Below are 12,966 nucleotides of genomic sequence, written 5' to 3'. Positions count from 1 at the left end.
CATGTTATGCAGATTAAACGCACAGGGGAATTAGCTCAAATGGTAGAGCGCTCGCTTAGCATGCGAGAGGTAGCGGGATCGATGCCCGCATTCTCCATTTTAAAATTTGCATACATTTTATTTTTAACTTGTCATTGCCAAGGTCATTGCAGAGTAAGAACAGAAAAATCACAGATGGCTTTCAAATATGGTCTCATTATAACAACTAAAGTGGTTTAATCAAAAGGGTTCAGGTATTCTTTAGCACGTGAGAGGAATTTGAATTCTTATGCAATCTTAACATGAAGTTCTCACAACTTCCATTTTCATTTTCTCTTATTTTATTTGACACTCTGTCCCCTAAAGGATGTATAAATCTGGCTTTCCTTGCCAAACAAGAGTAGAGGAATATCCAGGATTTCATTTTCTTCACAAAAAGTGATTGGTCTGCATACTGTCTTAAGGAGGGACCCCGGCAAGCTCAGTCGGTAGAGCATGAGACTCTTAAGCTCAGGGTCGTGAGTTCGAGCCCCACGTTGGGCGAAAAAGAAAACATTTTGCCTGAATATTTCATTGACTCTCATAATATGGAGATTAATCTTGCATTAGACATGCAATAACTCCCAAAAATTGTCCAGGAATGGATTTCCTTCATAAAAAATGATTAGTCTGCATACCATCTTGAAGTGGGAGCCCGGCTAGCTCAGTCGGTAGAGCATGAGACTCTTAATCTCAGGGTCGTGGGTTTGAGCCCCACGTTGGGCGAAAATGAGTAATTTTTGCTGGATTATTGCATTGACTCTCATAATCTGGTGAATATTCTTGCATTAGATATGCAATAACTATCAAAAATGGTATCTCCCTTGGTTTCTCATTGGTGGGAAATTTAACTTCAAGATTAGGTAGGGTATGAGTCTAGATGAACACTCCGCAATATCACTCATATTCGAGTAGTAAACAGACCAACCTGAACTGTAAAACATCCCATAAGTGGAGGTAAGGCATAAGTTAGGAGTGAACTTAACACTCTTATGGGCAAATGGACTTCACATAAAGTGTGGAAGGCAGTAAGGTTACTTTTTTCATGTTATGCAGATTAAACACACAGGGGAATTAGCTCAAATGGTAGAGCGCTCGCTTAGCATGCGAGAGGTAGCGGGATCGATGCCCGCATTCTCCATTATAAAATTTGCATACATTTTATTTTTAACTTGTCATTGCCAAGGTCATTGCAGAGTAAGAACAGAAAAATCACAGATGGCTTTCAAATATGGTCTCATTATAACAACTAAAGTGGTTTAATCAAAAGGGTTCAGGTATTCTTTAGCATGTGAGAGGAATTTGAATTCTTATGCAATCTCAAAATGAAGTTCTCACAACTTCCATTTTCATTTTCTCTTATTTTTTTTGACACTCTGTCCTCTGAAGGATGTATAAATCTGGCTTTCCTTGCAAAACAAGAGTAGAGGAATATCCAGGATTTGATTTTCTTCACAAAAAGGGACTGGTCTGCATACTGTCTTAAGGAGAGATCCCGGCTAGCTCAGTAGGTAGAGCATGAGACTCTTAATCTCAGGGTCGTGGGTTCGAGCCCCACGTTGGGCGAAAACGAGTAATTTTTTGCCTGAATATTGCATTGACTCTCATAATATGGAGATTAATCTTGCATTAGACATGCAATAACTCCCAAAAATTGTCCAGGAATGGATTTCCTTCATAAAAAATGATTAGTCTGCATACCATCGTGAAGTGGGAGCCCAGCTAGCTCAGTCGGTAGAGCATGAGACTCTTAATCTCAGGGTCGTGGGTTCGAGCCCCACGTTGGGCGAAAATGAGTAATTTTTGCTGGATTATTGCATTGACTCTCATAATCTGGAGAATATTCTTGCATTAGACATGCAATAACTATCAAAAATGGTATCTCCCTTGGTTTCTCATTGGTGGGAAATTTAACTTCAAGATTAGCTAGGGTATGAGACTAGATGAACACACCGCAATATCACTCATATTCGAGTAGTAAACAGGCCAACCTGAACTGTAAAACATCCCATAAGTGGAGGTAAGGCATAAGTTAGGAGTCAACTTAACACTGTTATGGGCAATTGGACTTCAAATAAAGTGTGGAAGGCAGTAAGGTTACTTTTTTCATGTTATGCAGATTAAACACACAGGGGAATTAGCTCAAATGGTAGAGCGCTCGCTTAGCATGCGAGAGGTAGCGGGATTGGTGCCCGCATTCTCCATTTTAAAATTTGCATACATTTTATTTTTAACTTGTCATTGCCAAGGTCATTGCAGAGTAAGAACAGAAAAATCACAGATGGCTTTCAAATATGGTCTCATTATAACAACTAAAGTGGTTTAATCAAAAGGGTTCAGGTATTCTTTAGCACGTGAGAGGAATTTGAATTCTTATGCAATCTTAACATGAAGTTCTCACAACTTCCATTTTCATTTTCTCTTATTTTATTTGACACTCTGTCTCCTAAAGGATGTATAAATCTGGCTTTCCTTGCAAAACAAGAGTAGAGGAATATCCAGGATTTCATTTTCTTCACAAAAAGTGATTGGTCTGCATACTGTCTTAAGGAGGGACCCCGGCAAGCTCAGTCAGTAGAGCATGAGACTCTTAAGCTCAGGGTCGTGAGTTCGAGCCCCACGTTGGGCGAAAAAGAAAAAATTTTGCATGAATATTTCATTGACTCTCATAATATGGAGATTAATCTTGCATTAGACATGCAATAACTCCCAAAAATTGTCCAGGAATGGATTTCCTTCATAAAAAATGATTAGTCTGCATACCATCTTGAAGTGGGAGCCCGGCTAGCTCAGTCGGTAGAGCATGAGACTCTTAATCTCAGGGTCGTGGGTTCGAGCCCCACGTTGGGCGAAAATGAGTAATTTTTGCTGGACTCTCATAATCTGGTGATTATTCTTGCATTAGACATGCAATAACTATCAAAAATGGTATCTCCCTTGGTTTCTCATTGGTGGGAAATTTAACTTCAAGATTAGGTAGGGTATGAGTCTAGATGAACACACCACAATATCACTCATATTCGAGTAGTAAACAGGCCAACCTGAACTGTAAAACATCCCATAAGTGGAGGTAAGGCATAAGTTAGGAGTGAACTGAACACTATTATGGGTAATTGGACTTCAAATAAAGTGTGGAAGGCAGTGAGGTTACTTTTTTCATGTTATGCAGATTAAACACACAGGGGAATTAGCTCAAATGGTAGAGCGCTCGCTTAGCATGCGAGAGGTAGCGGGATCGATGCCCGCATTCTCCATTTTAAAATTTGCATACATTTTATTTTTAACTTGTCATTGCCAAGGTCATTGCAGAGTAAGAACAGAAAAATCACAGATGGCTTTCAAATATGGTCTCATTATAACAACTAAAGTGGTTTAATCAAAAGGGTTCAGGTATTCTTTAGCACGTGAGAGGAATTTGAATTCTTATGCAATCTTAACATGAAGTTCTCACAACTTCCATTTTCATTTTCTCTTATTTTATTTGACACTCTGTCCCCTAAAGGATGTATAAATCTGGCTTTCCTTGCAAAACAAGAGTAGAGGAATATCCAGGATTTGATTTTCTTCACAAAAAGGGATTGGTCTGCATACTGTTTTAAGGAGAGAACCCGGCTAGCTCAGTAGGTAGAGCATGAGACTCTTAATCTCAGGGTCGTGGGTTCGAGCCCCACGTTGGGCAAAAACGAGTAATTTTTGCCTGAATATTGCATTGACTCTCATAATATGGAGATTAATCTTGCATTAGACATGCAATAACTCCCCAAAATTGTCCAGGAATGGATTTCCTTCATAAAAAATGATTAGTCTGCATACCATCTTGAAGTGGGAGCCCGGCTAGCTCAGTCGGTAGAGCATGAGACTCTTAATCTCAGGGTTGTGGGTTCGAGCCCCACGTTGGGCAAAAATGAGTAATTTTTGCTGGACTCTCATAATCTGGTGATTATTCTTGCATTAGACATGCAATAACTATCAAAAATAGTATCTCCCTTGGTTTCTCATTGGTGGGAAATTTAACTTCAAGATTAGGTAGGGTATGAGTCTAGATGAACACACCACAATATCACTCATATTCGAGTAGTAAACAGGCCAACCTGAACTGTAAAACATCCCATAAGTGGAGGTAAGGCATAAATTAGGAGTGAACTGAACACTGTTATGGGTAATTGGACTTCAAATAAAGTGTGGAAGGCAGTGAGGTTACTTTTTTCATGTTATGCAGATTAAACGCACAGGGAATTAGCTCAAATGGTAGAGCGCTCGCTTAGCATGCGAGAGGTAGCGGGATCGATGCCCGCATTCTCCATTATAAAATTTGCATACATTTTATTTTTAACTTGTCATTGCCAAGGTCATTGCAGAGTAAGAACAGAAAAATCACAGATGGCTTTCAAATATGGTCTCATTATAACAACTAAAGTGGTTTAATCAAAAGGGTTCAGGTATTCTTTAGCACGTGAGAGGAATTTGAATTCTTATGCAATCTCACCATGAAGTTCTCACAACTTCCATTTTCATTTTCTCTTATTTTATTTGACACTCTGTCCCCTGAAGGATGTATAAATCTGGCTTTCCTTTCAAAACAAGAGTAGAGGAATATCCAGGATTTGATTTTCTTCACAAAAAGTGATTGGTCTGCATACTGTCTTAAGGAGGGACCCCGGCTAGCTAAGTCGGTAGAGCATGAGACTCTTAATCGCAGGGTCGTGGGTTCGAGCCCCACGTTGGGTGAAAAAGAGTAATTTTTGCCTGAATATTGCATTGACTCTCATAATATGGAGATTAATCTTGCATTAGACATGCAATAACTCCCAAAAATTTTCCAGGAATGGATTTCCTTCATAAAAAATGATTAGTCTTCATACCATCTTGAAGTGGGAGTCCGGCTAGCTCAGTCGGTAGAGCATGAGACTCTTAATCTCAGGGTCGTGGGTTTGAGCCCCACGTTGGGCGAAAATGAGTAATTTTTGCTGGACTCTCATAATCTGGTGATTATTCTTGCATTAGACATGCAATAACTATCAAAAATGGTACCTCCCTTGGTTTCTCATTGGTGGGAAATTTAACTTCAAGATTAGGTAGGGTATGAGTCTAGATGAACACACCACAATATCACTTATATTCGAGTAGTAAACAGGCCAACCTGAACTGTAAAACATCCCATAATTGGAGGTAAGGCATAAGTTAGGAGTGAACTGAACACTGTTATGGGCAATTGGACTTCAAATAAAGTGTGGAAGGCAGTGAGGTTACTTTTTTCATGTTATGCAGATTAAACACACAGGGGAATTAGCTCAAATGGTAGAGCGCTCGCTTAGCATGCGAGAGGTAGCGGGATCGATGCCCGCATTCTCCATTATAAAATTTGCATACATTTTATTTTTAACTTGTCATTGCCAAGGTCATTGCAGAGTAAGAACAGAAAAATCACAGATGGCTTTCAAATATGGTCTCATTATAACAACTAAAGTGGTTTAATCAAAAGGGTTCAGGTATTCTTTAGAATGTGAGAGGAATTTGAATTTTTTTGACACGGTATCCCATGACATCCTTCTGAAACGTCTGGAGATGGCGGGTGTGACTGGCCACGCACTTGCATGGTTCCAATCCTTTCTCAAGGATAGATCCTTCAAGGTGTCGGCCCCTCCATTTCTTTCTAAACCCCACCCCATAGCTCAAGGTGTCCCCCAGGGTTCAGCGTTGAGCCCCTCCCTCTTTAATCTATACGTCCAGCCACTTACGGACGTGGCTAGAGAGTGGGGGCTCACGCTGGTCTCGTACGCCGACGTCACCCAGCTGGTCGTCACCCTCTCGGAAAGCCCGTCCCCCGTGGCATCTAAGTTTAAAGAGGGTATGACTGCTGTGGCCCGCTGGATGACGGACAGCTACCTCCAACTCAACGCCGGAAAAACCGAGGTGCTCCTCCTAGGCCGCAACACCAGCCTTTGGAACGAGCACTGGTGGCCGTCATCCCTAGGCGCCACTCCACTCCCCAAAAATTGTGTCAAAAATCTGGGAGTCTGGGTGGATGCCAACCTTAGCTTCCAGTCCCACACTAAAAAGGTGGCAGCCACCTGCATAGGCCTTCTAAGGAACCTCAGGCCTATACTTGGGCTCTTCGACTCTAAGGCTCGCCAGTTAATCGTCCAGGCCACCATCCTATCGCGCCTGGACTACGCTAACGTCCTCCTTTTGGGAGCCAACAAAGCGGAAATAACCAGGTTCCAACGTATCCAAAATGCGGCAGCCAGAATGCTGGTCGGCCTCCCACGCAGATGTTCAGCCAGAGCTACCATCCGTAAGCTCCACTGGCTGCCCGTGGAACTCCGAATTAAATTCAAGGCCTTAGTCACGATCTTTAAGATCGTTAAACAAGGTAACCCCCCTCTGCTTCGTAGCCTTGCCCAACCTTACGTTCCTGGCCGTGCTTTGCGTTCTTCCAACCAACTCCTCCTGACAATCCCTAGGACGCGACTCTGCTGAACTGGAGGCCGTTCCTTTAGCGTCCTCGGCCCCAAACTGTGGAACGATCTCCCCCTCAGCATTCGTTCCATTGATTCCCTCCCAGCCTTCCGCAAAGCAATTAAGACTCACCTCTTCCCCGCTCCCTAGATTCCCCTTCCCCCCATCCCCCTCTATCCTCAGTCTGCGTGCCTGTTCTTAGCGCCGGGACACCCCTTTGCCGGGGTAGCTGTTGCGCTTCATCAAATCCAGAAATAGAAATAGAAAATTCTTATGCAATCTCAAAATGAAGTTCTCACAACTTCCATTTTCATTTTCTCTTATTTTCTTTTGACACTCTGTCCTCTGAAGGATGTATAAATCTGGCTTTCCTTGCAAAACAAGAGTAGAGGAATATCCAGGATTTGATTTTCTTCACAAAAAGGGATTGGTCTGCATACTGTCTTAAGGAGGGAGCCCGGCTAGCTCAGTCGGTAGAGCATGAGACTCTTAATCTCAGGGTCGTGGGTTCGAGGCCCACGTTGGGCGAAAATGAGTAATTTTTGCTGGATTATTGCATTGACTCTCATAATCTGGTGAATATTCTTGCATTAGACATGCAATAACTATCAAAAATGGTATCTCCCTTGGTTTCTCATTGGTGGGAAATTTAACTTCAAGATTAGGTAGGGTATGAGTCTAGATGAACACTCCGCAATATCACTCATATTCGAGTAGTAAACAGGCCAACCTGAACTGTAAAACATCCCATAAGTGGAGGTAAGGCATAAATTAGGAGTGAACTTAACACTCTTATGGGCAAATGGACTTCACATAAAGTGTGGAAGGCAGTAAGGTTACTTTTTTCATGTTATGCAGATTAGACACACAGGGGAATTAGCTCAAATGGTAGAGTGCTCGCATAGCATGCGAGAGGTAGCGGGATCGATGCCCGCATTCTCCATTATAAAATTTGCATACATTTTATTTTTAACTTGTCATTGCCAAGGTCATTGCAGAGTAAGAACAGAAAAATCACAGATGGCTTTCAAATATGGTCTCATTATAACAACTAAAGTGGTTTAATCAATAGGGTTCAGGTATTCTTTAGCATGTGAGAGGAATTTGAAATCTTATGCAATCTCAAAATGAAGTTCTCACAACTTCCATTTTCATTTTCTCTTATTTTTTTTGACACTCTGTCCTCTGAAGGATGTATAAATTTGGCTTTCCTTGCAAAACAAGAGTAGAGGAATACCCAGGATTTGATTTTCTTCACAAAAAGGGATTGGTCTGCAGACTGCTTTAAGGAGAGAACCCGGCTAGCTCAGTAGGTAGAGCATGAGACTCTTAATCTCAGGGTCGTGGGTTCGAGCCCCACGTTGGGCGAAAACGAGAAATTTTTGCCTAATATTGCATTGACTCTCATAATATGGAGATTAATCTTGCATTAGACATGCAATAACTCCCAAATATTGTCCAGGAATGGATTTCCTTCATAAAAATGATTAGTCTGCATACCATCTTGAAGTGGGAGCCCGGCTATCTCAGTCGGTAGAGCATGAGACTCTTAATCTCAGGGTTGTGGGTTCGAGCCCCACGTTGGGTGAAAATGAGTAATTTTTGCAGGATAATTGCATTGACTCTCATAATCTGGTGATTAGACTTGCAATAAGTATCAAAAATGGTATCTCCCTTGGTTTCTCATTGGTGGGAAATTTAACTTCAAGATTAGGTAGGGTATGAGTCTAGATGAACACACCACAATATCACTCATATTCGAGTAGTAAACAGGCCAACCTGAACTGTAAAACATCCCATAACTGGAGGTAAGGCATAAGTTAGGAGTGAACTGAACACTGTTATGGGTAATTGGACTTCAAATAAAGTGTGGAAGGCAGTGAGGTTACTTTTTTCATGTTATGCAGATTAAACGCACAGGGGAATTAGCTCAAATGGTAGAGCGCTCGCTTAGCATGCGAGAGGTAGCGGGATCGGTGCCCGCATTCTCCATTTTAAAATTTGCATACATTTTATTTTTTACTTGTCATTGCCAAGGTCATTGCAGAGTAAGAACAGAAAAATCACAGATGGCTTTCAAATATGGTCTCATTATAACAACTAAAGTGGTTTAATCAAAAGGGTTCAGGTATTCTTTAGCACGTGAGAGGAATTTGAATTCTTATGCAATCTTAACATGAAGTTCTCACAACTTCCATTTTCATTTTCTCTTATTTTATTTGACACTCTGTCCCCTAAAGGATGTATAAATCTGGCTTTCCTTGCAAAACAAGAGTAGAGGAATATCCAGGATTTCATTTTCTTCACAAAAAGTGATTGGTCTGCATACTGTCTTAAGGAGGGACCCCGGCAAGCTCAGTCAGTAGAGCATGAGACTCTTAAGCTCAGGGTCGTGAGTTCGAGCCTCACGTTGGGCGAAAAAGAAAAAATTTTGCCTGAATATTTCATTGACTCTCATAATATGGAGATTAATCTTGCATTAGACATGCAATAACTCCCAAAAATTGTCCAGGAATGGATTTCCTTCATAAAAAATGATTAGTCTGCATACCATCTTGAAGTGGGAGCCCGGCTAGCTCAGTCGGTAGAGCATGAGACTCTTAATCTCAGGGTCGTGGGTTCGAGCCCCACGTTGGGCGAAAATGAGTAATTTTTGCTGGACTCTCATAATCTAGTGATTATTCTTGCATTAGACATGCAATAACTATCAAAAATGGTATCTCCCTTGGTTTCTCATTGGTGGGAATTTTAACTTCAAGATTAGGTAGGGTATGAGTCTAGATGAACACACCACAATATCACTCATATTCGAGTAGTAAACAGGCCAACCTGAACTGTAAAACATCCCATAAGTGGAGGTAAGGCATAAGTTAGGAGTGAACTGAACACTGTTATGGGCAATTGGACATCAAATAAAGTGTGGAAGGCAGTGAGGTTACTTTTTTCATGTTATGCAGATTAAACACACAGGGGAATTAGCTCAAATGGTAGAGCGCTCGCTTAGCATGCGAGGGTAGCGGGATCGATGCCCGCATTCTACATTATAAAATTTGCATACATTTTATTTTTAACTTGTCATTGCCAAGGTCATTGCAGAGTAAGAACAGAAAAATCACAGATGGCTTTCAAATATGGTCTCATTATAACAACTAAAGTGGTTTAATCAAAAGGGTTCAGGTATTCTTTAGCATGTGAGAGGAATTTGAATTCTTATGCAATCTCAAAATGAAGTTCTCACAACTTCCATTTTCATTTTCTCTTATTGTTTTTGACACTCTGTCCTCTGAAGGATGTATAAATCTGGCTTTCCTTGCAAAACAAGAGTAGAGGAATATCCAGGATTTGATTTTCTTCACAAAAAGGGATTGGTCTGCATACTGTCTTAAGGAGGGAGCCCGGCTAGCTCAGTCGGTAGAGCATGAGACTCTTAATCTCAGGGTCGTGGGTTCGAGCCCCACGTTGGGCGAAAATGAGTAATTTTTGCTGGATTATTGCATTGACTCTCATAATCTGGTGAATATTCTTGCATTAGACATGCAATAACTATCAAAAATGGTATCTCCCTTGGTTTCTCATTGGTGGGAAATTTAACTTCAAGATTAGGTAGGGTATGAGTCTAGATGAACACTCCGCAATATCACTCATATTCGAGTAGTAAACAGGCCAACCTGAACTGTAAAACATCCCATAAGTGGAGGTAAGGCATAAGTTAGGAGTGAACTTAACACTCTTATGGGCAAATGGACTTCACATAAAGTTTGGAAGGCAGTAAGGTTACTTTTTTCATGTTATGCAGATTAAACACACAGGGGAATTAGCTCAAATGGTAGAGCGCTCGCTTAGCATGCGAGAGGTAGCGGGATCGATGCCCGCATTCTCCATTATAAAATTTGCATACATTTTATTTTTAACTTGTCATTGCCAAGGTCATTGCAGAGTAAGAACAGAAAAATCACAGATGGCTTTCAAATATGGTCTCATTATAACAACTAAAGTGGTTTAATCAAAAGGGTTCAGGTATTCTTTAGCATGTGAGAGGAATTTGAATTCTTATGCAATCTCAAAATGAAGTTCTCACAACTTCCATTTTCATTTTCTCTTATTTTTTTTGACACTCTGTCCTCTGAAGGATGTATAAATCTGGCTTTCCTTGCAAAACAAGAGTAGAGGAATATCCAGGATTTGATTTTCTTCACAAAAAGTGATTGGTCTGCATACTGTCTTAAGAAGTGACCCCGGCTAGCTAAGTCGGTAGAGCATGACACTCTTAATCTCAGGGTCGTGGGTTCGAGCCCCACATTGGGTGAAAAAGAGTAATTTTTGCCTTAATATTGCTTTGACTCTCATAATATGGAGATTAATCTTGCATTAGACATGCAATAACTCCCAAAAATTGTCCAGGAATGGATTTCCTTCATAAAAAATGATTAGTCTGCATACCATCTTGAAGTGGGAGCCCGGCTAGCTCAGTCGGTAGAGCATGAGACTCTTAATCTCAGGCTCGTGGGTTCGAGCCCCACGTTGGGCGAAAATGAGTAATTTTTGCTGGATTATTGCATTGACTCTCATAATCTGGTGAATATTCTTGCATTAGACATGCAATAACTATCAAAAATGGTATCTCCCTTGGTTTCTCATTGGTGGGAAATTTAACTTCAAGATTAGGTAGGGTATGAGTCTAGATGAACACTCCGCAATATCACTCATATTCGAGTAGTAAACAGGCCAACCTGAACTGTAAAACATCCCATAAGTGGAGGTAAGGCATAAGTTAGGAGTGAACTTAACACTCTTATGGGCAAATGGACTTCACATAAAGTGTGGAAGGCAGTAAGGTTACTTTTTTCATGTTATGCAGATTAAACACACAGGGGAATTAGCTCAAATGGTAGAGCGCTCGCTTAGCATGCGAGAGGTAGCGGGATCGATGCCCGCATTCTCCATTATAAAAGTTGCATACATTTTATTTTTAACTTGTCATTGCCAAGGTCATTGCAGAGTAAGAACAGAAAAATCACAGATGGCTTTCAAATATGGTCTCATTATAACAACTAAAGTGGTTTAATCAAAAGGGTTCAGGTATTCTTTAGCATGTGAGAGGAATTTGAATTCTTATGCAATCTCAAAATGAAGTTCTCACAACTTCCATTTTCATTTTCTCTTATTTTTTTGACACTCTTTCCTCTGAAGGATGTATAAATCTGGCTTTCCTTGCAAAACAAGAGTAGAGGAATATCCAGGATTTGATTTTCTTCACAAAAAGGGATTGGTCTGCATACTGCTTTAAGGAGAGAACCCGGCTAGCTCAGTAGGTAGAGCATGAGACTCTTAATCTCAGGGTCGTGGGTTCGAGCCCCACGTTGGGCGAAAACGAGTAATTTTTGCCTGAATATTGCATTGACTCTCATAATATGGAGATTAATCTTGCATTAGACATGCAATAACTCCCAAAAATTGTCCAGGAATGGATTTCCTTCATAAAAAATGATTAGTCTGCATACCATCTTGAAGTGGGAGCCCGGCTAGCTCAGTCGGTAGAGCATGAGACTCTTAATCTCAGGGTTGTGGGTTCGAGCCCCACGTTGGGCGAAAATGAGTAATTTTGCTGGACTCTCATAATCTGGTGATTATTCTTGCATTAGACATGCAATAACTATCAAAAATGGTATCTCCCTTGGTTTCTCATTGGTGGGAAATTTAACTTCAAGATTAGGTAGGGTATGAGTCTAGATGAACACACCACAATATCACTCATATTCGAGTAGTAAACAGGCCAACCTGAACTGTAAAACATCCCATAAGTGGAGGTAAGGCATAAGTTAGGAGTGAACTGAACACTATTATGGGTAATTGGACTTCAAATAAAGTGTGGAAGGCAGTGAGGTTACTTTTTTCATGTTATGCAGATTAAACACACAGGGGAATTAGCTCAAATGGTAGAGCGCTCGCTTAGCATGCGAGAGGTAGCGGGATCGATGCCCGCATTCTCCATTTTAAAATTTGCATACATTTTATTTTTAACTTGTCATTGCCAAGGTCATTGCAGAGTAAGAACAGAAAAATCACAGATGGCTTTCAAATATGGTCTCATTATAACAACTAAAGTGGTTTAATCAAAAGGGTTCAGGTATTCTTTAGCACGTGAGAGGAATTTGAATTCTTATGCAATCTTAACATGAAGTTCTCACAACTTCCATTTTCATTTTCTCTTATTTTATTTGACACTCTGTCCCCTAAAGGATGTATAAATCTGGCTTTCCTTGCAAAACAAGAGTAGAGGAATATCCAGGATTTCATTTTCTTCACAAAAAGTGATTGGTCTGCATACTGTCTTAAGGAGGGACCCCGGCAAGCTCAGTCGGTAGAGCATGAGACTCTTAAGCTCAGGGTCGTGAGTTCGAGCCCCACGTTGGGCGAAAAAGAAAACATTTTGCCTGAATATTTCATTGACTCTCATAATATGGAGATTAATCTTGCATTAGACATGCA

The 12,966-nt window shown here is 40.8% G+C and overlaps 11 non-coding genes across 11 annotated transcripts; all 11 read left to right on the top strand.

Moving 5' to 3' along the window:
- The first annotated feature begins 24 nt into the window (after window positions 1-24).
- Window positions 25-97, top strand: TRNAA-AGC (transfer RNA alanine (anticodon AGC)). Its single transcript has one exon. It is a non-coding gene; the product is annotated as a tRNA-Ala (tRNA).
- Window positions 98-1,086: 989 nt separating this feature from the next.
- On the top strand, window positions 1,087-1,159 carry TRNAA-AGC (transfer RNA alanine (anticodon AGC)). Its single transcript has one exon. It is a non-coding gene; the product is annotated as a tRNA-Ala (tRNA).
- A 575-nt stretch (window positions 1,160-1,734) lies between these two features.
- On the top strand, window positions 1,735-1,807 carry TRNAK-CUU (transfer RNA lysine (anticodon CUU)). Its single transcript has one exon. It is a non-coding gene; the product is annotated as a tRNA-Lys (tRNA).
- A 989-nt stretch (window positions 1,808-2,796) lies between these two features.
- On the top strand, window positions 2,797-2,869 carry TRNAK-CUU (transfer RNA lysine (anticodon CUU)). Its single transcript has one exon. It is a non-coding gene; the product is annotated as a tRNA-Lys (tRNA).
- A 330-nt stretch (window positions 2,870-3,199) lies between these two features.
- Window positions 3,200-3,272, top strand: TRNAA-AGC (transfer RNA alanine (anticodon AGC)). The gene has a single exon. It is a non-coding gene; the product is annotated as a tRNA-Ala (tRNA).
- A 2,026-nt stretch (window positions 3,273-5,298) lies between these two features.
- TRNAA-AGC (transfer RNA alanine (anticodon AGC)) lies at window positions 5,299-5,371 on the top strand. Its single transcript has one exon. It is a non-coding gene; the product is annotated as a tRNA-Ala (tRNA).
- Window positions 5,372-9,043: 3,672 nt separating this feature from the next.
- Window positions 9,044-9,116, top strand: TRNAK-CUU (transfer RNA lysine (anticodon CUU)). Its single transcript has one exon. It is a non-coding gene; the product is annotated as a tRNA-Lys (tRNA).
- Window positions 9,117-9,870: 754 nt separating this feature from the next.
- TRNAK-CUU (transfer RNA lysine (anticodon CUU)) lies at window positions 9,871-9,943 on the top strand. The gene has a single exon. It is a non-coding gene; the product is annotated as a tRNA-Lys (tRNA).
- Window positions 9,944-10,285: 342 nt separating this feature from the next.
- TRNAA-AGC (transfer RNA alanine (anticodon AGC)) lies at window positions 10,286-10,358 on the top strand. The gene has a single exon. It is a non-coding gene; the product is annotated as a tRNA-Ala (tRNA).
- A 989-nt stretch (window positions 10,359-11,347) lies between these two features.
- On the top strand, window positions 11,348-11,420 carry TRNAA-AGC (transfer RNA alanine (anticodon AGC)). Its single transcript has one exon. It is a non-coding gene; the product is annotated as a tRNA-Ala (tRNA).
- Window positions 11,421-12,395: 975 nt separating this feature from the next.
- Window positions 12,396-12,468, top strand: TRNAA-AGC (transfer RNA alanine (anticodon AGC)). The gene has a single exon. It is a non-coding gene; the product is annotated as a tRNA-Ala (tRNA).
- Window positions 12,469-12,966: the final 498 nt, after the last annotated feature.

This window comes from Lissotriton vulgaris, chromosome 1_1, assembly GCF_964263255.1.
Source record: "Lissotriton vulgaris chromosome 1_1, aLisVul1.2, whole genome shotgun sequence".
Classification (NCBI taxonomy): domain Eukaryota; kingdom Metazoa; phylum Chordata; class Amphibia; order Caudata; family Salamandridae; genus Lissotriton; species Lissotriton vulgaris.
Note: the sequence above shows the minus strand (reverse complement) of the source record. Positions and strands in the feature narration are given on the sequence as shown.